The following is a 26,850-nucleotide window of genomic DNA, read 5'->3' on the forward strand; positions in this document are numbered from 1 at the left end:
TACAGATTCTTTCATCACCCAGGTATTAAGCCTAGTACCCATTAATTATCCTGATTCTCTCCCTCCTCCCAACCTCCACCCTCCAATAGGACCCAGTGTGTGTTGTCCCCCTCTATGTGTCCATGTACTCTCATCATTTAGCTCCCACTTATAAGTGAGAACATGCGGTATTTGGTTATCTGTTCCTGTGTTAGTTTGCTAAGGTTAATAGCCTCCAGCTCCATCCATGTTCCTGAAAAGGATGTGATCTTTTTCTTTTTTATGGCTGCATAGTATTCCATGGTGTATATGTACCAGATTTTCTTTATCCAGTCTATCATTGATGGGCATTTAGGTTGATTCCATGTCTTTGCTGTTGTGAATAGTGCTGCAATGAAAATTTGTGTGCATGTGTCTTTATAATACAATGATTTATATTCCCTTGGGTATATACCCAATAATGGGATTGCTGGGTCTAATGGTATTTCTGTCTTTAGGTCTTTGAGGAATCACCACACTGTCAATGGTCAAACTAATTTACACTCCCACCAAAAGTGTATAAGCATTTCTTTTTCTCTGCTACCTTGCCAGCATCTATTTTTTTCTGACATTTTAATAATAGCCATTCTGACTGGAGTGAGATGGTATCTCATTGTGGTTTTGATTTGCATTTCTCTAGTGAACAGCGATGTTGAGCTTTTTTTCATGTGATTGTTGGCATCATATATGTCTTTTTTTGAAAAGTGTCTTTTCACTCTGCCTACTTTTTAATGGGGTTGTTTGTTTTTTTTCTTGTAAACTTGTTTAAGTTCCTTATAGATGTGGGATATTAGACCTTTGTCAGATGCATAGTTTGCAAAAATTTTCTCCCATAGAATGTGATATTATTCATCAATAAAAATGAAGGAAGTACTGATTCATGTTACAATGGATGAAACTTGAAAACATTAAATGAATATTTAAGAAACTAAATGAAAGAAACTGGTCACAAAAGGTCACATATTGTATAATTCAATTTGTATGAAATGCCCAAAATAGGCATATCTATAGATACAGAAAGTAGAAAGTAGTGGTTGCTTAGAGGTTGGGGGGTGGGGGAGGGGAATTGGTGGTTGGGAAGGAAGAAAATGGAAAGTGACTGTTAATGGGTACATGATTTCTTTTAGGGGTGACTAAATATTCTAAAATTGTGAGGACAAATGTACAACTTTGCAAATATACCAAAAACTGTTGAATTGTGCACCTTAAATGGGTGAAGTGTATGGTTTGTAAATTATACCTCAATAAAGCTGTTATCAGAAAAAAAGACATTGGACCATTCTAGCAATAATAAACAGCCTTAGTGGCAGAGAAACAGAGATGGGTAAGGCTTAAGCCTTCAGTGGATTTAGGTTGGGTCCTGACTGGTTTTTGTCATAGGGAGGCTGCTGATAGCATCTCATAGGGAGCTTCCTCCTTCCGTCCCTCTCCTTTTCTTTTGGACTCGTTGGATGCATAACAGAAAACAACTTAGTTATCTTAAGAGAAAGGGGAATGATGATATAAGGATGTAGGGCTATCTTACAACACTCTAGAGAAGGATTACAATTGGGTCTCAGAAAGAGTCAAGAAACAGAACCTAGAAAACCATCAGAGTTCTACAAAACACTCTCCTTTACTCCTCCTCCTATTCCTCATTCTCCTCTTCCTAAATCTATTCCTGTTTCTAATTCTTCTCCTCTGTCTTTCTCTGCTCTCCCCACTTCCCCCAACATGACTTTCTCTGTTCACAAAGTAGAGTTTGAGCATCTTTTAGCTCCCCTCTTACCCATTCTTACTGCAGCTGCACACAGAAATGAATGGGCTTTTCTCAGTCTCATTTCCCATCAGAGAGGATCAAGAAACTGATTGGCCTAGCTCAGGTCAATTGTCTTGTTCTAGTCCAATTAGCTATGATGTAGGGGTGGGATCATACACAGTAGTCTTCTGGATGCCCACGTTAATGAATCTGAAAGCAGTTACGAGAAAGAGCAATGGCTTGTGGATTGGACAGATATTCAAAAGGGAGTCTGGCATGCTTAGGTAATATTACTAATAACAGTAATGATAATAAAAATATTAAAAACTCTTAAGGACCTGCCTGTCTTAGCACTATGTTAGGTGTTTAACATCCTTTAGGACATTAAATCCTCATAATCTTTGGAGGTAATATCATTAGTCTCATATCACAGATGAGGAGACTGGATACTTAGGTAAAATCACTTTCCCAAGGTTTCACAAGACTGACTTTAGTCCTTTGTGCTATGCTGCCAATTCTCAGAAGCCCTATTCTTCTATCTTAACCTAGCTTATCCCAGCCTGTAGCTTTCTCTCATAGCTGTGACATAGGGCAATGGAGAAGACAACATTGACAGTGGTTATTCTGGTGATCTATTTTTAGTTACTCCGAAACAGTGGCTTAAAATAACTATTATTATCTTCATAGTTCTGAGATGTATTAGTCTATTTTGCATTGCTATAAAGAAATACCTGAGACTGAGTAATTTATAAAGAAAAGAGGTTTATTTGGCTCACTGATCTGCAGGATGTACAAGCATGGCACCAGCATCTGCTCAGCTTCTGGTGAGACCTCAGGAAGCTTATAAACATGGCAGAAGTGAACGGGGAGCAGGAAAGTCAGATGGTAGGAGTGAGAACAAGAGGGAGAGGAAGGAGATGCCATGCTCTTTTACAACTAGCTCTTGCATGAACCAGCAGAACCAGAGCTCACTCATTACCATGGGGAGGGCAGCAAGCCATTTATGAAGGATATGCCCCCATAACCCAAATACCTTCCACCAGGCCCCACCTCCAACACTGGGGATCACATTTCAACATGAGATTTGGAAGGAACCAACATCCAAACTATTTAATAAGGGTTGACGGCATCACTTTCACCATATCTAGTGGTCAGAGCAGTCCTAGGAAGCCCAAATGCTAGAGACCACAAATGAGCAGAGGAAGAGGAAAGGAATTAATGGAGGCCATCTTTGGAGTCCAGCTACTGCAGTAGCTTAAGAGAAGAAGTACAGGTAGAATTAGCATATTAGTAGGAAACTAATGGGAGTAAGAGAATAGGGCTTTTTGAGATGAACATGATCACGCATGTGGGGTTTGCACTCCACATCTACTTTGGCATGGCCATGGAAATATATTTCCAAGAAAGCATTTTTTAAAGTGTTTCCCCAAATGACCCTTCATAGTATTTCTTGGTAGCAAGACTCAATCCCCTAGGTAGAGACATTAGTTTTGTCCCTCAATTTCCAGCCTGCTCCTGAGCCTTCCTGCGGTCATAAACATCCCAAGAGTATATAAAGCCAGGGTTACAAGAGCTGGAATCATCTACTCAGTTACTTTGCCCACAGAGAAACCACAACAAAATCATAACTAAAGTATTTCAGTAGAGGTCTGACCTATTTTTAAAGACTTGAAGAAAAGAAGTTTCCACAAAACGCTTAGGAAACCTATTCTGAGATACAATCATTCCTTATGTCTGATCTAAGTGGGGCATGTCAGTCACCTCCCTGAACCTGATTCTCTGTGCCTGGGAAACAAAGCACTCACATACTTCAGACGGAAAGTATTTAGATGAACTAATGAGTGGTTACAAAAGGCTTTGAAAATATAAATTGCTGCATAAATACTTATTGTCTATATAAATACCTTTGCTTCAGCCTGAGGGGGACTATTGCTTTTTGAAAGATTTCAATCTTATAGAGTATCTGAATAGTGAAGATAAAGACTCTGCTAAGTGAGGATAAGATGATTCTTGCCTCTATTGTGTATATTATTTACTGCAAAGTCTTTTCTAAAATAGAAACATGGAAAATTTTAGAGAGAGAGAGAGAGAGAGAAAAAAAGGACTTTATGTAAGCTCTTTCAGCCAGGTCTGTGTTCAATCCATGCTTTTAAAAAATATGGTTCCTGGGTATTATTGGTGCTGAGAAGTTACATTGCAAGTACTTTCTCGCATATGATGTTTTCTTGTGGGGGGTGAAGAGATGGGAAAAAAATCACCGTATTTTTACATGATTTTTGTTTTCTCTTTCTCTTACATTATAAAGGCTTTATTTTAAAATAAAAGGGATGATTTGGAATGTGCCTCATCAAAAATTACTTTTTGAAGATTTAGAAGTTGTAAAAAATGTTTAAGGGGTTATATTAAGTAAGACTTCCTTCTTCAAATGGATTAGTTTCACTCATCCTTTTCTGCTGATGGGAACCAGAACAAGAAAGAGATGTATCCTACACATAGCTGGAGCAAATAGACCTCCTGCATCTTGCTTCATGGCCGCCTTTTCCTGCAGTTATTACATTAGTAAGTCAACAAAGATAGGATTCTTTAGAATTTCAGATACCCAAGAATTAAGGAGAGTATAGGCAAATAGAGGAGGCAGAGAATCCAGGTGGGAGACTTGTTCCGGAAAAGTAGCTTCCTTACGGGGGCACCATATTGCTCCTTGAGGTGTCTTTACCAATTGGAAGAGAATGCTTTGAGCCTCTTGAAAGATTAAAAGCAGGAGAGATGGACTATTCTTCCTGAGGCTGAAACTGAGCTCAATAGGCCTTCACATACTTTGAGTTTCTGTCTGAGGAAAGGAAGTCTTGTAAATCCTTGCATCCTCTTTATCCTTTCATCTCTTCCATAGTTGAGCCTAAAGTTGCTATCATCCAAGATGGCAGAAGAATAAATTAAGTGAATTGATGCAGCCTGCAATCAGATGAATGCAGTATACTGTCTCTAGGAACTATTCTGGAGAGCTGTTTTGTAATTAACCCGAAATGACATATTCAGATTTGATTAATCTCATGTGGTCAGTAGGTAAGCTTCAGTTGAAGATTTTTTGTTGTTGTTATCAACAATAGATCCTTCTCTGTGATATATTTGCAGGAGAATGTTTAAATAATGTAAATGGCAAATATGTTGATCAATGCTACCGTCAGAGATTTGGCTTAGTTTCGTAAATACAATGTGTAAAATGTTTCACCATATTTAATCTATAGAGACATTGATTTAGGTTCATGTTTCTGTATTGTAAATTCATATACATATACACAAACACACATATTTATGATTTAAAAGTCATCTAATTATTTAAGCAGGCAGACTTGGTTTTCATTCGGTCCCTAACCCTGCTCTCTTAATTGGTATATACGATAAATTCAGAGTTATAGATTATTTCCTATGGCATTGGTGGATTACAGTTCAAACCTAAAGTTTAAAGATTTAATTTTCTGTTGTTCTCAATGAAATAACCAAAGCAGCAGCTCCCCGTGGTGGGATATGAAAAGTAGTGTATAGATACCTACTAAAACATTTGCAGACCTCCTCAGTTTTCTGTTTTTAATGTGATGAAAATTTGTACAAATAACAAAGAAAGAATGTCATGGTAACTAAAACATTTCCTATACATGTATTTTAGAGGGAAGCTAAATCAAAGGTCTTCAAAGAATTACTAGGGTTCTTTCTAGGAGGTTATTGACAAATATGTAGTTTGTCTCTGGAGTTTGTGCCTCTTTCACAGATTGGTGTATTTGTGATCCCACCGGCAGAATAAGTGTCTGTAATTCATTTCTCCTTGTTAACTAGTGCGCCTTTGTGTAGAGGATGATTGGCAGCAAAGTCGGCTGAGTCCCAACGGATGAGCTTGTTAGCAAAACCCTAGCATCCTATCTCTAATAAAGCATATCAGCAGTACATTTTGTCCTATCTATTAGCCTCTCTGTTTCTTTTTTTGTGAAAAGCTGAGTGTCCCTTTGAAGCAATGACAAATAAACCCCTGAACTGAAGTGCTAGGCTGCCTTACGGACAGCTGGATAGTAAATGTCACACCGTGTAGAGAATGCCTATTATCAGAGTGAGCCATTTGTTCCCGGCCTTTCAGTATCTTAATGTAATACAAAATTGCTAAATCAAGCCCCATGTCTGTGACAGAACATAATTAATGAGAAAGCAGGAGCCAATTCAACACTCTTTATTGGGACCTAATTGGCTCAGGCAACAGAGTTGTCACTCAACAAGAGACTTCCTTTAAAGCAATTTTGTTCTTGGTTGTATTACAGAGCCTATTAAATTGTCCCCTCCTTGATCACACAAAGAAGTATCTGCATGCAATAATTAGCTTTTCCAGGGGGAATTTTTTTTAACTCATGCGATACCAAATCATTCTAAAACTGTCTGGAAAAACACCCAGGCCGTGGGGATGTGCTGCCATACTGAGCTGCACTGTAGGTTATTTTCCAGGCGGCCGAGGCAGCAGGGATCTGTGCTGCAGAAAGCTGAACAGGAGCCCCAAGGAAAAGAGAAGCATGTTCAAATGTGGAGGGTGGGAGGATGAGAGAGGGAGTGGGTAGAGGAAATTACTTTGATGGATAATCATAGCTCACGTCATAATCTGCAGTTAGAAAGGGCAAAAAAGGAATGCCTATATGTACATATTTAAATACATGTTTAGTTTTTGTAGTCGTACCCAAGTCACTTAGAAATCAAAATTAACAAGGCCATGGCGGGGTGGAGGTTAAATATATAGAGAAATCTGAATTGTCTAGAGCAGCATTAATACATTCGACCACATCTTGGAGTTTTATGGGGCACACTGTCTCAAAACCAGCACAAATATTTAGTGGCGTGTGATTATTTATTACAATCTGAAATTTTGCTTTTGGGAATTATGCTCCCCCCACCCCATTTAACAAACCTCAAAATAAATTTAGACCTGGTATTTACATTATTGTTATAAAACTGTTTCTTTTTTTTCTGTCACAGTATCACAGACTTCAAATAAATCTGTGCCTTCTCTTCATAAGTTTTAAGACAATGTGACATGCAGTAACTGGAGACCATGGAGAACTGAGCTTACAGTTGATACTGGCATTTGCTTGGATTTGGGTGAAAAGGGCACAACTGGTTAAACTAGAGGAAAAGCAAATGGGAAAGTTGTAGGAAATATACTTCAAAACATACACATTAAGCAATGAATTGTATGGATGTTAAAACTGCAATACTTGAGATAAGAAAAAAATTATTAAAGGTTGATTTAAGTGACAGCACTTTGAACAGTCTAAATAAAGGCAAGTATGTGGCTCTTTTCTTGAAATATCTGTCAATATCTCCCTTCTGTGCCTTCAGAAACAACGCAGACTGTCTATTTTGCATGGCAGCAGCATTTGGTTGGATTTAGAGAGAGCGGCTTGCCTCGGCATTGTTATTTGCCTCAATGTGGAAGTGCCAGATCTTAGAAAGAAAGGAAAGAAGGCAAACCTCTAAAATAGAGGAGAGCTGTGCTGTTCTTGCTTTTCTGTGCAGTTTGGAGAAGGTTTGCAGCTGCTGAAATCCCAGGACTTTGCCCCAGCTATGACGGCATTATGCAGCAGGCGCTCCAATATGGTGTTTTTTAGGTTTTCCAGCATTTGCCGACATATTAGCTGTATTGCTTAACTGTAATTTACTTGAGTCTACAGAGAAATTATTTTGTTTCCCATCCCCTCTCAAACCTACCTCTAAAGAGTGAGCAAAGTGGGATTTATGAATGCACTCTAAATGTTTGAGAAAGATTAGCTGTTATTCTATAGGGTATTAGAAAATAAAACTAACAGCAATACAAAAATATTAGTCAATAATGTCCTTTCCCAGGTGACTCTTGAACCTTGTGAAAGCACACATTCTCAACAAAGATTTATTAGTCTAGTCGGGGAACACATGATAATGATAGCAAGAGCTGCCAGAATCTAATTTGCTTTAATTAATCATTTGCTTCATAACACGACGATTTTCCCCCTCCCCCTCCCCTTTTGTAACTGTCTAGATTATTTTAAAACATTAGATATTACACTGTGGATGACTGATGAAACTGAAATTGAATGCTGTAAAAGTTAGATTAAAAATTCATTTAACAGTATAAACATTTCAGAGTGCAGGATGCTGCCGATTAGGTCAAATGAGTATGGAGTGATAAAACAGTCATGGGGCTGAGAGAAAAAATATTGTCAGAGGGCATTCGAACAGCTGAATTTAGTCTAATTTAAATGTTATAGCAGACACACAAAAAATTGTTAACTAGAAATATCGTTATAATTACTCTGGTATTTTAGCAATGCAGACTGGTAAGAAGTCAGAACTTAGGTTTAAACACATTTATTCATTTAACTGTACAAACAAGCTTTGGTTGCGACTGGAATTCGTTCTCATGGTTAGGCCTGGGGCCCCCCGTGGAGGGCTGAAGCTGAGTCAAAGACCACCTCGCCTGGCCCTCGTAGGAGAATTAAATGGAGTCGCTCAGATTTCCAGGATAGCCAAGACACCAGCTGTTCATCATGCTCCTCTGGACAGCACTGAGCAGTAAGTGTCTCCTCTGGCCTGGGAAGTGGCCAGGCTCAGAGGCAGGGAGACTGGGCTCAGCTAAGCCTAACAGAGATGCTGGCCTTCAGCCACGAGGGGGAGCTCACGGACACCCCCACTGACAATGCAGTGCAATTGGCTTGAGAGGCTAAAGCTTTCCCAAGAGTTTGAAGAACGACACTGCAGCCTGACATCGCCGCTGACGACTGCTCATGTGAATGCTTTTGTGTGACAGGCTGAGGGGAGCTGGGGCGGGGAAACTTACATTTGTCTAGGCTTAGTGACCAAGCAAAACGCTTGTGTTCCGAGGTCTTTCAGCTTCCTCCATTTTGCTGATGGCTTGATGGACAACTTCAGCACTTAATTCTTACCCTTGTCTTTGTGAGCCTCGCCCACGAGTTGATTGGCTGTATTAAGCGGGATTAAACCCAAATAAATGCTCAGAATTCTTCATCAGCTCCCCATCGCCTACAAGATCAACTTCCTTCGAGTGTCACCAAGGCACTGAACGAACTGGTCCCTTCCTGTGCCTGTATCTTCAGCCTCATTTCAGCTCTCATCCTATCTACCCAGCACATTGCTTATTAGCTACGCCTACTTCTCAGTCGTGTCCCTCTAACCCGTTGCCTTGCCTCAGCCTGATTGTCACTCTTTACATCACCCATCTTTGATTCCCTCGGAAACAGTGCTCACCTTGTAAGGTTCCTGTGAGGATTAAATGAGTTAATTTAGTAGTATGAGCCTGGAATATAGAAGGTACTAGTAAGTGTTAGCTGTTATTATTAAGGACTTGCTTACTATCCTGTCCTTACGCTTTGTACAACTTTCCCCCATATCAAGGACATTATAGTATTGCTTATTCACATGCCCTTCTCCTCACGATATTATAATCCTCTTGAGGATTACGTTTTTTAAATTTTTGGATCCCCAACCTAACAAGATGTTTGGCTGCCATGTAGTAGATGCTCCATAAATGTCTCCTGTATGAACTAGTGGCTGTTTGTTGTAAAGCATTCTGCAATTTGGTCACTGGCCGATTTTTAAGAAGTATATAAGACCTTAAGTATTTTTTAAAGAAGCAGACATTTGGGTGGCTGCATACCATTTTTTCTCAAGCAGATTTTCTAACCGTTTTCAGAATCAGTTAAAAAAAACTCTCACAAGGCCAGGCATGGTGGCTCACGCTTGTAATCCCAGCACTTTGGGAGGCCGAGGCGGGTAGATCACCTGAGGTCAGTATTTCGAGACCAGCCTGGCCAACGTGGTGAAACCCTGTCTCTCCTAAAAATACAAAAAAAAAAAAAAAAAATTAACTGGGCATGGTGGCACGCACCTATAATCCCAGCTACGTGGGAGGCTGAGGCAGGAGAATCACTTGAACCTGGGAGGTGGAGGTTGCAGTGAGCCAAGAACACACCACTGCACTCCAGCCTCAGTGACAGAGTGAGACTCCATCAAAAAAAAATAGTAACAATATAGTCCCATCTCTTTATTTTTTCAAATATAAATAATATTTTCGAGGACAATCAATTCATTACCTAATTCATTAAAATTGATCATCAATGAACTCAAGATGTTTTCATAAACAATTCATCCTCTAAGTACAAAACTTGGCTGTCACTCACTCTATTTAAAGGCATCTTCCAAAATGAGTTCAATAGAGGCAGCAGGGATAGCGTTGGTGTGTATTTTCTCACTGTGGTTCTTTGATGGAGACTATATGCTCTGTTTAACTTTTAAGTTCTTAACATAACAAACGGTTCCATTTCCTTGTCTACTCCACAGAACTCACCTGAAATACAATCAATTGCAATTATAATTGTAGAGTAGTATAACATAGTCTGCCCATCAAGGTGAGAAAATGAGAGAGGAAGAGCCCTATTCTGAGCCTCAAGAAAGTTTCAGGCTGGGAGAATCACCTAATTTGGAATTTTGTAAGGAAAAGAACATTGAAATCACCTGCTTCACCAACAGTGGAAAGGCTTATAGATACTCGCTGTCAAGAAAGCCAAAGTCTTCGGCTTTTTTCAATTTCCTGGGAAGTCAGGATATCCACTGCAGCTCACAGCACACCTTCACGTAGAGTCACAGCAAGCTTTGTGCCAAGAAACAGGACAAAATCATAGAAATTTGGGGGTCTCCTTGGAATTCTTAACCCTAAAATGCAGGGGGAAATTACAAACTGGTAATTGATATGATTGACTTTGAATCTCACTGAAGGGATGTGAGCTGAAGAAAAATGTACTGTCATTTGCTTGGTTCAGAATTTCTGAGTGTTGGGGGCTGGTAAGTAACTCCTGTGGTCCCACAGAGAGCATTGTAATCAAGGAGAGCTCTTTACATCCCCTCTAGCTCCGTGCAATATGCACTGGTGGAATTGGTTAAATGAGCCGCCATACTCTGGTCAATATGAATAGGCTTGTAAGATGCTCAGTTTGATTTAATGGCCACCCATGGACTTCCATATGCAGAAAGGACTGTCACATTCAGTCTGAATAAAACTCGAAAAATCAACTACTCCATTTGGCATTGTAGCTGTATTTTAATGCCCTCTTCAGAATTCTCCATTATAGTAACATCTCTGCAATCAGTCTGGCATAAAAAGACCTGTTTATAATAAATTGGTCAGCCTCTTATGTACGTATCTTTTCTGATAGGATAGAGAATGATAAGATTGTTCTTTGTAGACTAGGCTATAAGATTTTTAATATGACAAGTTGTATCTCTCCATTTATACAAGTGATTTATTTCAGGTTTTATTTCTGTTTTGAGTCTTTGTTTTCATGTTAACTCATAATTGTCCTGGGGGAGGGAGGAGGCAAATGGATTTCGCCCACGAATTGTAGATCTTTGGGAGACATTTGAGTGAGATGTAGTTTATAAAGAAGCCAGTTCTTGAACAACAAAATTGCTCAGTTTTTTTTGCCATACTTTCAGCTAGGAAAGCAACTAAGTACTTTTGTGACAGTTGTGAACTACAGTGCCCTGGACAGAAAATGTTGGCAGAAGCAGAAGTGCGCCACTGATTTGTATGACTATTCTGAGGTGGAATAATCACATTGCCTTGTTAGTTCATAATAATCACCCAGTACAGAGGACCCTAGACCTTTGGAATCACTCAAAATTTTCATTACAGAACCAGCAGTCTTTTAGATGTGCTCTGGTGTACCTCAATGTTGAAACTGCATATTACAGGTTATGCTCCTGTAAGTAAAGGACACTTTGTTATGCCCACGCTCAGCTGTGTTCCCCACTATGATTTCTTCACTAGCTCCTGCTGTCACCTATAGCCAAATAGAATGCATTATTGGTGAGCCTTTTTGCCCGAACTTGATGTCTGTCCAGAAGACAAAATCACTGATTAGGTAGGAGGATAAAAGTCCTTCAGGAACAGAGTGACTCTGGACCTCAGCTACAGACTGCAGCTAATTCATAAATGTCAACAGTCAAGAGGAGGGGAACCAGAACATCTTGTCTCGAGGGTGACTTCCCAACCATCTCTGGGAAGCATGGCTTTCTTGTAGATTAAGGTTAAACAGGAAATGACCAAGCACGACTCTTCAGCTAAATTTGTAATGATCATTCCTGCTCGGTTTTAAAAAAGAATCCATTCTAAGGCAAATTTTTGCCTTTATTTCTCTTGGGGGGTTCAACAAGGAACTTAAGGATGCTTAACTTTCAGAAATACTGGTGAGATTATTAAAGAGCAAGACCTTGTTCCTATTTCTCATTTCTTTTCCTCTTTAATCAAAGTGCTCAGAATAACTAGCTCTTCTAGAGATACTGGTATTCCAAATTGTCATGTAGATAAGTAAACTTTTTTATCCTTTAAGAAAATTCTTCTCCTTAGTCGTTTATTGGCATATAGGCATAGAACTCTATTGAAAGATGACAATTGAGAAAATTTCATTATGAACTTTTTATGAGGCCAATCAACAAATATTCATAATGACATCAACAATTTACAGTTTCATTTAAAGTTATTATAGGCCCCATTTACAACATAGTGTCAAATGTTATTTATATATTACAGATAAGCAAATGGGGGTTCCATAACGTGCCAAAAGGTACTTTGTTGGCAGCAATTGAGAACAAGTTTTGGAGTTAGACAATCCTGATTCCGCCACTTACTAGCTGCATGAGCTAGTTGCTATTATTATTCTTCATCTGATTTCTAGCACAGTATTTCTTCCATTTTACTGTGCTATGAACCTTAAATCATCAAACTTTACAAATTAAGTAGAAAGAAACAAGAGTATTTTGCTAAGTACTTACCACAGGTAAATTAATTTTAAATGCTGTTTTACAAAGAATGGTGGGAATTATAGCTAGTTTTCCCAAAGAAAGAAGTTCCAAAGACACCCAGGTGTTCTGCTGCCTACTGTTGGCTGAGGGGCAAAGTTTATTTCCTTACTGAGAAAGGAATTTTATACCTCCTGTATTTAAGTCATTATAGAGTGGTAATGTCTCCTCTAAGGAGTCAAAAACTGTCTAGACGAGTCTGAAGAGGACCAGTTTTAGACAATCATGCTTAATACAGAATATGGGCTTTGGAACATGAGATTTCTCTTTTTGCTCTAAGAGAGTTCTCTGATTAAAGTCCAGGAAATCTCTGTTGAATCGTTCAGTAAGCATGGGTTAAGAAATTGACTATGACCCACGTGTTCAGCTGTACCTTGAGAGAACATATACACACTCAACACACTCATGCATACACATACAAACACAAAACAAAGCAAAACAAAGAGCAGTTGACTTTCCATTCTATTCATTAAAAAGATTCATTTATAATTGTGTTGTGCAGGGGGCTGTAAGATTGAAGTGATACCTGAGGGAGGCCTGGGAATATGTTTGCACCACATTACTTGGACTGCATGATAATTGAGAGCCATTGTGGCTGAACACTTTATGAGTTTGTTTAATTCGTCACAGTAAATAAAGCTTTTTTGATGCAAGTTAATTAGCTCTCTTGTGTTACTGCACATCAAATGTAATTAACAACCAACTGCCAGTGTGGGGTTGCCCTTGTATAACATGGTAATGGGGGAAAACTTAACTGGAGCTGGATTAAGTAAAAGATACACTGTTGAATCAATCACCCTTCTGTCTGCTTAAATTTGGATGGACTGGATCTAGGGGGAAAATATCAGGTCTAATAAAAAATCAGCTGTTTAATATGGTTTCATTAAAAAATGCATGTATCATGCCAGGCTTACATTTGCCACCATATTAGGTCAACACAGCCAAGTAAATTTCCTACCACTGCTCAGAGTTCACTTCCTCCTTGGTTGGCATTGTCTATATGCCAACCTCTGCTTGGATATTTCACTTCCAGTCATTTACTTTTCTTTAGCTTTGACATTTTATCTCACCTGTGGTAAGTGCTGGTATAGCAAAGGCAGAAGGAGTGCTATTAAATAATGACTAAGAAGGAATTTGTTCCAATGGGCAGAAGATAACCAAAGAATCCACCCAAAGAAGAAAATCATGCTTCCAAATTCATAGTGGTACTCTTGTCTAGTTTATAGTTTGAGAAAGTATTCTGCCATACTTTTCCATTTTTTTCCTAGGCAAAGTTAACATAAAGACATCAAACAGCCTTGATTTATACCAATTTTTGATCATGGTATTTGAAGAAAGGTTGGAAGATAGAAATATCTTTAAAGGGACACAATAATGGTAAACCTGAGATTCTCCATGTATCTATTATTTACATTGAAAATATTTGCTGGGAGAAAACAACAATATAAGTTAAAAAGAAGTAAATTTATAAAGGGACATAGCTTTACTAGTAAATCTTTCCCCTCTCATCACCACTGCCTTCTCCTCCATATGAAAGGAAGATTCCATGCCAATTTATCTAAGCAATAGCACTCTTTTGTGGGGAATAACAACCTGGTTAGGAAGGGAAATTTAAGTAGGAGTATAAGACTTGGGCTTATGTCCTTACTCTGCATCCAACCAGCACTCTGACCACCTTCTCTGGGACTCAGTTTCCTCACAGAATTAGGTGTCAGAATGGATAGTTCTGCGGTTGTCTTCTAGCTCCGAGTTTCCCTGATTCTCTGATCCCTCTCATGCTTTTCCAGAAAATCCTTCTGGTTTCATTTATTTTCACCCTGCCTGCCCCAGGTCTCTGCTGACTGGCTTTAGCAATGGAGGATGTGTAAGTCCAGCTACTAGGAAGCTAAAAGAAATGTATTTAAGTGACAGCCAGTCTTTGCTCATTCATTCAACAAATATTTACTGAATACGTTCTATAAACTAGGTTGTGAGAATCCAAGGATGAAAATAATTTGGATAATCCTTTATCTACATAACTGGAAATTAGAAAATAGATAGTTGGCTTAATAAATTAGCTCACTCTATTCATATTGAATTGTTTAAAAATATCCCTAGGTATTTTATATAGGTCTCTTATTCCTGAGCTTTCCTGTCCATGCACTACATATTCAATACTGTGAAACAGGCAAGCAGGCCTGAACTAAGGCAGAAGGAAGAAACCAAAGCTCCCTTTTATACTAGAACATTTCCTCTTGAGACAGCTGTTTTTGCTAGGAGTTGGCAAAAATACACATCTTGTTGTCTTTTATTTGATTTAAGAAGTCAATGTGAAAGATTGCATCACATATTGAATTTACTTTTACTCTTTCAAAAATAGTAAAGTAATACAAGCGCATGGTGAAAAATTAAAATATTACAAAAGTTCATGATAGAGAAAAAATTGAAGTGCCCATTATCCCACTTCCCAAAGATAATTCTTATTAATATTTTGCGTTGTATTCTCTCTCTCTCTCCCTCCCTTCTTCTCTCCTTCCCTCCTTCCATATAGTAATAAAGTGTATTATCATGTCTTTTCATACATATGGAATAATATAGTTAATACTGAAATTTGACTTTTTCATAGTATATTTTGACCCTGTCCATGTAGACTGATCTCACTCTTTTTAATGACTATGTTGTATTCCACTGAATGGACCTAAGTTAATATAGTCAATTCTCCAATTAACAGATAGCTGACTTGTTTTCAGATATTTTACCATTATAAATAATACAGGATGATATCTGTAGTAATATTATCATCATTGCAAAAAGTAATACATACTCACTAAGTATTTATTACTACTAAGTGCCAGGCACTTTATTATAGACTTTGTAGGCATCATTTCATTTAATTTTCAAAATAATTGGGCAGATGAGGACACTGAAATGCTATGTAACTTGTCCAAGGTCACATATCCAGAAGGTAGTGGAGCTATGATTTCAACTCAAGTCTGTCTTATTTCAGAATTAGAGCTCAGCATTCACTCAGCAAATATTTTCGTGCACACATTTTTGTATACTTGTGTTAGTATATGTGCAGGATACATTTATAAAGATAAAATTGCTGGATCAGAGGATGTGCAATATTTAAACTTATTCAAGTATTTTTTAATGGCCCTGAAAAATATTTTTGCCAATGATTACCCCCAATTGTAGTAAATAAGAGTACTAGTTTCTCCGCACTCTTGCCAACACTTTGTAGCTTCATCTTTTTCCATCAATACAATAGGCAAAAAATTATCTTAGTGCTATTTCAATTTGTATTTTATAAGCTTACTTTTTTAGTAATAAAATGTAATATATTTAAAGATCATTTTGTCATCAGCTATGGAAATATGGCTCATATACCCATAATCTCTCTGTTTTAGAGAGGTTGCATGAAATTCTCAGTTGAGTTTTTCATATTCTTTATCATCTCTATCCAAACTCTTTGGTTTATTTCTATCCCCAGTGCATTTGGAATTTCTTTCTGGGATAAACACACTCAGGTACCATTCTTACAGCAAGTTCCAATTATTCAATCCAGGTCACAGTACTTGGTCAAAGTAACTGACAAAAGAAGGATGGCACTAGCCATTTAAAGCTGGCTTTTTTAAAAAAAATGATGGTAGTTTTGGGAAGAGAGAGAAAAAGTAACTTTTTAAAATACAACATGGTATTTTTAAAAGAAAGCAGAGATCTCAAGGGAAAAACTAACAAAAATAACTTTAAAAGAATAGATGTTCAAAATAATTATGTTAAGTAGGAGTTATTAAAAATACTGCAAAAAGATCAGCTTGTACCCAGAACTTGGTTAAAGCTACAGTATATAGACAGACATTCAAAATGATGAATTTGTGCTACAGCGTTACGTCGAGATGCATATAATCACTTACAGCCACTTGTAATTTCTAGAAATGAACACATATTGCCTAAGATTTTTCTAATTGAGCCATATTCTGGAAGCATGACAAAGGCAAGATCCATTTTACTTCATTAAGAAAAACAGGCTCATACTTCATATTTATTCTTTTTGAAAACCACCTGCTGTCATGTCCTTGTGATTTGTAAAGTTCTAGCTTTCTATGAGTTAAAACAGGAGTAAAATAATTATATCACCTTGTTTGTTAGATACATTTAAAATATAGACAGACAGAAAGATGGCTAGTCAGACAATCTGATTATTGTACCAGCTGAATCCTTAAAGAATCGGAGACTGAACAAAACTAAAAAGCATAAGGAGGAGTACAATAGCGAGCATGAGACAGTTAGAGATAAGTGAAATGTGCAGCGTTGTTGGGCTCAGAATGAAAGAGATGACTTTTGACAGTCTACCCCTTTGTCAGAAAGCTGTTGCAGCAAAGCAAACTTAAAAATGTTATCTCCTATAAACTCCATCTTGAAAAAAGTGATTAATGCAGTTTGGCTGTTCTATAACAGAACCATAATATATTGTTGAAAGGGGCCTGCTGAGGCAAAATGTAGTGTTGAAAATGTGCTGTTTCTTAATAATAATAGAGGATATAAAGTGAGCTTTGAAAAAAGTAGGACTAGCCAGTGATTAAGCTAACATTAACACCTTCTCACACTTTCAAAGACTCAACTTTCCCCAAGACCCTCCGGTTCTTTAAACTTATTCTTCTATTACTTTTCCTGTTTTGGGTTAAGTTTTCAGGTATATATTTTGGAAACAAACAAGAAATGAAGGAGGGAAGAAAATCTTGGGGAAACAGAGGCAGAAAATTGGCTTTTGGTTGTCTTTTAGCAATCCTTTTTTTTTTAGATAGAACTCTCCTGTATATCAAATCTTGTTACCTGTCATGTTTTAGGCAGATGTGGCACAGTTAATGTGTATAGAATGGGCACACCAGAAGAAACAGGACCCTGGAATTAGACTGCCCACTGGGGGTGTGTAGTGCTAGAAGGGGATTTTACTGCATGTGTGGGGAATATTTTAGCATGTCTGACAGAGCTGGTTTCTGAAAATTTTGATAACAAATGGTAATTCAAATAAGTTGATATTGAAGAGAGCATCCAATAAGAAGCCTGGTGACAGGCTGGTGAAACAAGACAATGGGAAATCCTGAGTGCCAGTGTGGAAGCCCAGGTAGGTAGGTGTCGGGAGGCCTCTTAACAGGGAATGGCAGCACCTCAGCCACTGAACTGAGGATAAAACACAGAACTCTAGCCCTCATAGAAACACTCACATGAAATAACCCTTGCACCAAGGGATATTATTTTTTCTGGCACTGCTAAGATTCCTGTTTGGATAGTGACTAAGTTGTTACCAAAGAAGAAAAAACAAGGACACAAGCATGAATTGTTGATTCTTCCAAAGTGGGTAGCAAAAACAGCAGTAGCAGGTTGACGGTGCAAACTCTCATCTCCAGTGTAGCACCACACAATTCCCTTGACAAGAGACAAAGCAACTGCTAGGTTTAATGTGTCTTTACATGAGCAAGTGATCTCGCATAATAATACTGCATCGTGCTGACAATCCTTTATGAATACAGCAGTGTAATGCCGACAGTTAGCTAACAACAAAGCTGCCTGCCCAGATAGAAGGTTTAGAACTACACGGGAGGGACTTAATTCGACTCAAGGTAATTCTGGGGAAATGTGGAAAGGCTGACATCTGGACTGTCATGCAAAGCAGACACATTCTGAAACACAAGAGAAATGCCATCTGAGAGGTCCTAGTGAGGCTTCCAAATTGTCATCAAGAGCTTGTTAAATTTTCATAACTTTAATATGGAAGAAAAAAACATCATTTCAGAAAAGTAGTGGGAGGGGACCAGGGCTTGAGATAGATACATTTATTTCATTTACAAAATATTTCTTGATTGCTTTCTGTAGGTCAGGTACTGTGCTAGGTGACAGAGATATAGACATGAATAAGATTGTCCCTGCCCTCAAAATTGGGTTATTATTTACATTTGGAGAGGGAAATAAGCCAACAATTACAAAGTGTTGTGGTAAGGGGTAGGAATTAAGTGAAGGTTGCAGTGGGACCTGGGATAAAGAGCATCTAGCGCTCTCTCTCTCTTCGTGTGTGTGTGTGTGTGTGTGTGTGTGTGTGTGTTTATAAAAGGTATTGGAGTTGATAAGGGAAGGCTTCCAGGAGAAGGGGATTTATAAATTAAATCTTATAATATGAGAAGGACAAGTCAGAAGACCAGGTGAGTGGGTGGATGGCTGAGCATTATAGTTGGAGAAAATGGTATGTGCAAACATTCATATTTACAAAAGGAACACATGGAAAAGAACTGCCAGACCCCTTACTTTTTGAGGGTCTTTATTGATAATGGAACATTGAGAGCTAAAAGGCAAATGTCTCCTTTCATGGCAAGACAGAATCAGCATTTCTTGATAGAGAATTAAAGCAGAATTCTTGACAGAATTCCTCACAGAATTAAAGCATTTCTGTGAATTAAAGCATTATTAGACCTTAAAGGAAGTTATTGGGGGGACATTACGAAAATACCTTCTCTGAAAAGTGTTGTATGGAGAGTAAGGTGAGCAGATATGGAAACTAATCAATACATTTTTTTAATTCTAGGATTTCAGTCTGATTCCAAGACTGACTAAAAAGAGTGAGAAAGATGAATGAAGGGGAAGGGCACTACATGGAAGGCAATTGCAAAGTGCTACAAAGTAGTAGGGGCAGGCTAACATTATGAGGTCTCATATAGGGGCATTTCAGTGTTAATAATTGTGACATAATTGCCTAAAATTATTTAGCAACCCTAAAGCATTTGGACTATTTACAGTAAATTCTAACATGCTATCCTTGTAACCTTTAGGAATAGAAATGTGCTCAGGCCACGAAACTGTTTCTTGGAGTGCAATGAAGAAAACCTAGATCATTACAGACATTTAGTTAGTCTTCAGATTTAGAAGCTGACTTCTAATGCTGTCCCTGAATTATGGATTGTCTTCAGCCATTCATAACCTGGAAGGCTCAGGCCCAGTCTGTATATGGTAGCCTATTCATTAGTGGTGGCTAGACCTGTGTTTAGTTCTCAGTTTAACCCAAATCCTTGTGTATTAACTTTATCAAGCTTTTGCTTTGATATTTATGCCCTGCAAATTACATGCAAAGTGTACACAGAAATTTTTCTCTTTGAGATGGAAATATATATCATGCTCAGTTTCAAAGCACATTTCTCCACACCTTTTTTGCTTGTCATGTCCTATAGATATTAGGAGAGCCAATGCCACCAAACATAGTCAACAACAGGGCTGGCTTACAGGAGAATACCATTCAACAGCATCTCATCTGGAAACATGGGTGAAGCATAGAATAATTTCATAGAAATTACCAATTATTAGAGTTGGGTAGGATGTTTAAAATCATCTAGTTCCTTATCCTCAATTGGCAGCTGGGGAAATCAAAGTCCTTGCTCAGAGTCCTACAGTGATAATAGACAGAATTTAGATTTTCTAAAAGCCAGGCCAATATTTTCTTCTACGACATAGCATGTCCTTTTTTATCCTTAAGTATAAAGCAAAATACTTCTTTTCTATTAAGGGTCAGTTATTTTAGAAAACACTTTGAAAATATACATGCCATAAAAATGTGTTATTTAAAAACATTTGTATAAGAAAAGCTACATTAACTTAAGAATGCAAACCTCCCACTTATTAAAACCTCACATAGTTGCTTGCAAATTTTATACAAAGCTCCCAAAATCCAGTAGCCTCTGGATTTTTTTTTCACCCTTACATGATCCCATCAGAGAGCCAGCAACCTGGTCAACAACTTATCATGATAACTTGGTTGGCAAAGGCAATCAAGTAAATCTGTGTCATTAACTATTTAAGCATGTTGCTGATTGCAGAGTGATTCCACCTATTTCTTACTTTGCCCATGTAGCAACCTTAAGAGGCACACAGGAACATATTAATTTTTTCATCTTAGAGATAAGAAAGCAATGTCTTTAGTAATTAAGTTGTTTGTTTAATGTCATTTAGGTGGTGTATAGTAGAGCTAAGCTGCTTACCCAGGCATTGTCACTCTTGGTCATGTGCTCCTTTCATCCTACCATATCACCATCATCATCATTATAATCATCATCATCATCATCGTCGTCATTATTATCATCATTTTAACTATTATAACTTTTCCAGTACTGGCAGATCTCCATGTGTATAACAGCATCTCTCTCATCTTACCATTACCCCATTGTACTGCTTTTATATCCCCACAACTTGCCTCTTGGTTGCCTAGCAAATGTAGCTATGAGGCTCCAGGAAAAACAATCACAGCTAACTGTATTTTAAGGGCTCCTTCTCTACCACTGACTGTTCAATAGAAGTCAACAATAAGGTTGACGTTTCAGTGTGTCTCCAAACCATACTTCCTAGAACATCTGAGGAAATTGGTGACTTTTTTTTTTTTGGTCCCAAGTATAGTACTGAAAATTTTGAAAGCAAGATCAGTAGCTCAAAATAATTGGTCTTAAGTAACTACAGTATTACCTTTAGTGGTTTCTCAGGAAGGGGTTCTCTCTCAGTGGTTTCATCACTCATCTTTGATTCTGTATCTCACAGTGCCCTCTACACTTCCATGCAGCTTCCCAACCACTGGGAGGAAGAGACTCTCAATGACTGACCCAAGGCCACATAATGAGTAAGTGTCAAGCTGAGATTCCCTCCCAGGTCTTTCAGTTTCAAAGCTCATGGAATTGTAAGAAAATAGTAAAAGGCATATGTAGCAATATTAGATTTCAAAACTTTCAGACATTGGACCTAATTGCAGCTATTAGTCATTCCAGCAGGTTGCACTGAAGAATATTAAAAATAGTTCCAAACAAAGATACAACATACCAGAATCTCTGGGACACAGCTAAGGCAGTATTAAGAGGGAACTTTATAGAACTGAACACCCACATAAAAAAGTTAGACAGGTCTCAAATTAACAACTTAACATCACAACTGGAGAAACTAGAGAAGCGAGAGCAAGTCAACTCCCAAAACTGGCAGAGACAAGAAATAAGCAAAATCAAAGCTGAGCTGAAGGAAACTGAGACATTAAAAACCATACAAAAAGTCAACATATCTAGGAGTTGGTTTTTTTGAAACAATAAGTTAGTTAGACTGCTGGCTAGGCTAATAAAGAAAAAAGAGAGAAGGTCCAAATAAATACGATAAGAAATAAGAAAGGAGACTAATATGAATACCTCCATGCACACTAGCTAGAAAGCCTAAAAGAAATGGATAAATTACTGGATATATGCAATCTCCCAAGATTGAACCAGGAAGAAATTGAATCCCTGAACAGACCAGTAAAATAATAAGAAGCCTACCAACAAAAAATGCCCAGGACTAGATGGATTCATAGCTAAATTTTACCAGAAGAATAAAGAAGAGCTGGTACCATTCCTACTGAAGCTATTCCAAAAAATTGAGGAGGGACTCCTCCTTAACTCATTCTATGAGGGCAGTATCCTGATACCAAAACCTGTCAAAGATACAACAACAACAAAAAACTTCAGGCCAATATCCTTGATGAACATAGATGCAAAAATACCCAACAAAATACCAGCAAACCAAATCCAGCAGCACATCAAAAAACTAATCCACCATGGTCAAGTAGGCTTTATCCCTTGTAGGCAAGGTTGGTTCAACATATGCCAGTCAATAAATGTGATTCATCACATAAACAGAGCTAAAAACAAAAATCACGTGATTATCTCAATACATGCCGAAAAGGCATCTGATAAAATTCAACATCGCTTCATGTTAAAAACCCTCAACACACTAGGCATTGAGGTAACATGCTTCAAAATAATAACAACCATCTAGGACAAACCAATGGGCAATGTCATACTGAATGGGCAAAAGCTGGAAGCATTCCCCTCAAAAATTGGAACAAGACAAGGATGCTCTCTCTCACCACTCCTATTTAATATAGTATTGGAAATCCTGGCCAGAGCAATCAGACAAGAGGAAGAAATAAAAGGCATTCCAAACAGGAAGAGAGAAAGTCAAACTATCCCTGTTTGCAGACAACATGATTCTATAGCTAGAAAACCCTATAGTCTCTGTCCCAAAGCTCCTCCAGCTGATAAACAACTTCAACAAACTTTGTTTCAGGATACAAAATTAATGTACAAAAATCAGTAGCATTCCTGTACAGCAACAACAGCCAAGCAGAGAGCCAAATCAGGAATGCTATCCCATTCACAATTCACACACACACACACACCCCTAGGAATACAGCTAATCAGGGAGATGAAGGATCTCTGCAGTGAGAATTACAAAACATTGCTCAAAGAAATCAGAGATGATACCAATAGAAAAACATTCCATGCTCATGCATAGGAAGAATCAATATTGTTAAAATGGTTATACTGCCCAAAGCATTTTACAGATTCAATGTTATTCCTATCAAACTACAGATGACATTCTTCACAGAAGTAGAAAAAAACTATTTTAAAATTCATATGGAATAAAAAGAAGAGCCTGAGTAGCCAAGGCTATGCTAAGAAATAAGAACAAAGCTAAAGACATCATATTACCTGGCTTCAAACTATACTACATGGCTGCAGTAACCAAAACAGCATGGTACTGGTACAAAAACAGACACATAGACCAATGGAACAGAATAGAGTGCCCAGAAATAATGCCCCACACCTATAACTATCTGATCTTCAACAAAATCGACAAAAAAAACAAGCAATGGAGAAAGGACTCCCTAATCAATAAATGGTGCTGGGGTAACTGGCTAGCCACATGCAGAAGATTGAAACTGGGCCCATTCCTTACACCATACACAAAAATCAATTCAATATTATTAAAGACTTAAATGTAAAAACTAAGACTATAAAAGCACTGGAAGACATCCTAGGACATAGGACCTGGCAAATATTTCATGGCAAAGATGCCAAAAGCAATTGCAACAAAACAAAAAACTGACAAATGGATCAAATTAATCTAAAGAGCTTCTGCACAGCAAAATAAACCATCAACAGAGTAAACAGACAACCTACAGAATGGGATAAAATATTTTCAAACTATGCATCTGAAAAAGGTCTGATATCCAGAATCTATAAGAGACTCAAATGAATTTGCAAGCAAAAAAACAAACAACCCCATTAAAAAGTGGGCAAAGAACATGAATAGACACTTTTCTAAAGAAGACATACACACAGCCAACAAGCGCATGAAAAAATACTAAACAACACTAATCATTAGAGAAATGCAAACAAAATCATAATGAAATAGCATCTCACACCAGTAAGAATGGCTATTATTAAAAAGTCAAAAAATTACAGATCCTGGCAAGGTTGGGTAGAAAGGGGAATGCTTATACACTGCTGGTGAGAATATAAATAAGTTCAGTCAGCCGGGCGTGGTGGCTCACGCTTGTAATCCCAGCACTTTGGGAGGCCGAGGCGGGCGGATCATGAGGTCAGGAGATCAAGACCACGGTGAAACCCCGTCTCTACTAAAAATACAAAAAAAATTAGCCAGGCGTGGTGGTGGGCGCCTGTAGTCCCAGCTACTCGGAGAGGCTGAGGCAGGAGAATGGCGTGAACCCCGGGAGGCGGAGCTTGCAGTGAGCCGAGATTGCGCCACTGCACTCCAGCCTGGGCGACAGAGCGAGACTCCATCTCAAAAAAAAAAAAAAAAGTTCAGTCATTGTGGAAAGCAGTGTGGGGATTCTTCAAATAACTTAAAACAGAATTACCATTTGACCCAATAACCCTATTATTAGGTATATACCCAAGGAATATAAATCATTATACCATAAAGACACATGCACGTGTATGTTCATTGCAGCACTATTCACAATAGCAAAGACTCGGAATCAAGTCTAAATGTCCATCAATGGTACCCTGGATAAAGTAAATGTGATACATTTACACCATGGAATACTATGCAGCCATAAAAAAGAATAAGATCGTGTCCTTTGCAGCAACATGGATGAAGCTGGGGGCCATTATCTGAGGCAAACTAATGCAGGAACAGAAAAACAAATACTGCATATTCTCACTTGCAAGTGGGAGCTAAATAATGAGAAGACATGAACATAAAGAAGAGAACAACAGAGACTGGGAATTACTTGACGGTAGAGGGTGGGAGAAGGGAATAGATCAAAAAACTACCTAGCAGGTACCATGCTTATTTCCTGAGTGACAAAATAATCTGTACACCAACCTCTCCCCAGGACATGCAGTTTACCTATATAACAAACCTGCATATGTGCCCCTAAACCTAAAATAAAGGTTTAAAAAAATATGATCAGAGAATAAAGGAGGGGTACTTTAATTCTGAGTGTGATGGTTTTATATATATATATATAAATATATACAAATACATATATATATATATACATATATATGGATCATGAAAACTGTAAAATGCTATACAAATTGAAGTTCTGTTATTTCTATGAAAAATGAATAACTGAATTTTGATTGTATTGAAAAAAAAAAAGTTCCAAAACTTCCCTTTCAACACTGTTGTCTAAGACCTACAACTTTAGTGTAAGGTGGATGATTGGTGGGCTACATCTAAAAGATCTTTTAATGAAATAATTGTATCATGACAGGATGTATGTTTATATTTCGTCCTTGTTTATTGACGTCTCAAAGCTCATGGCTATTAAGCAATTCTCAGACTAGTCTTATAATGTTGATAACATTATGGCATATTCTCAGGGGTGATCCTCTCTTCCAGTTTTCAACTGGATGTAGGCCTGTCATTCAGAGTCATGGTTTCACAGACTATTCATGGTCATACATGACTATGAAACCCTCAGTGACCTCTAATCCTGATTTATCTACCTGGATGACCTTGAGAAAGTCACTTACATTTAGGGGCCTCATTTTCTTCTCACATAGGAATTACAATGCTTTGCAAACTTCCTTTCTTCCAAGCATTTCTGGGAGTCTCCAGGGGAAAGTCTCATTTGCTTGTGAATCAGCCTGGATCCCAGTTTGGTTTTTATGCTCTTTCTTGTGACCGTTACACCTGGACCTCTGATGATATTGTTGCCCTTCCTGAAGTTGCTGCCCTTTCTGCTGATGTTTCTCTCTACCCAGGTCCTGTGCTTCCCTCTAGATTAGGACTCGCTGCTGATGGGCTCAGCTATTCATGCTGAGTCCTCCTGGGGCCATAAAAATTCAGAAGTCTTCACTGAAGTGAGATGTCAGAGGTTTTCTCCTCTCAACACTGTTAGGGAAAGCCCACTGGCACGTTGTTTGAGTCTTTCAGACACTGAATAGAGTGGCATAACTTTCAGTTTTATACACAGCGACTTTCTCCCAAGACACCAGCATGGCTGAGTTGCAACAGGATTAGTCAGCCACCACCGCTCCCTAGAGCTGTTGACTGTGTTCATTATTTGCCTTCTTTCCCTTTTAGAATGAGTTTTTTTCAGTGTCCTCTTTTCTTCCTCCTATGCTCAAATAAGGGTTTTGTTGGACTACCCCACAAGTTTGCCAAATGTGCTTGAACTCCATCTGAAACTATTTAATCATTGTCTTAGAAAAAGTCATAATGAAATGGTTCATGTGAATGGCTCCCCTGGAGCTCTAAAGTACAGAACTTGGGCAATTAATGACAATGCCCTAGTTAAGCCAAACCCACTCATTTGCTAAACATGCCCAGACATATCTGAACTTTCCACTAGACAGTAAAAGCATGAATGTTTCCTACATATACAAATATAAGCTGTTGTTACTACTATAAATATTAATTTGTAACAATATGGAATGGTCTTTATCAAAGGATATAGTCTTATTCCCTAGCTGAAGAGGGAGTCTTAGTCACATAAGACGTAAGTAGATTCCGTCACATGCTTCACATGGTAGGGAGATAACAAGACATTTCACTGCTCCTAGCAACCTTGTACACTGTGAATATAAAACTATATATGGATCCATATAGTTAGCCCAAGGGCATGGACCTGAAAAGGTCATCTCTACTAAAATAACACTGTAGTTCCATTTTCCATATCCTTAGGCTGAGCAAGTTTAAGTTCAATGACAAATATTAGAAGAGAGCCAAAGAATAGAAAAGCATGATAAAAATAGTTCATACTTTATATATATATATATAAACATACATATATAAATATTAACTCTAGAGTATCTTCTCTAAAGAGTTATTGATGCTTTAAAAATAAGAACAAAAAAGCAAATGTGAAGACTTTTAAATTAAATTCTAACAATTTCAAACAAGTGCTGCTTGGGAGATCATGC

This window comes from Nomascus leucogenys, chromosome 22a (assembly GCF_006542625.1).
Source record: "Nomascus leucogenys isolate Asia chromosome 22a, Asia_NLE_v1, whole genome shotgun sequence".
In the NCBI taxonomy this organism is placed as follows: Eukaryota; Metazoa; Chordata; class Mammalia; order Primates; family Hylobatidae; genus Nomascus; species Nomascus leucogenys.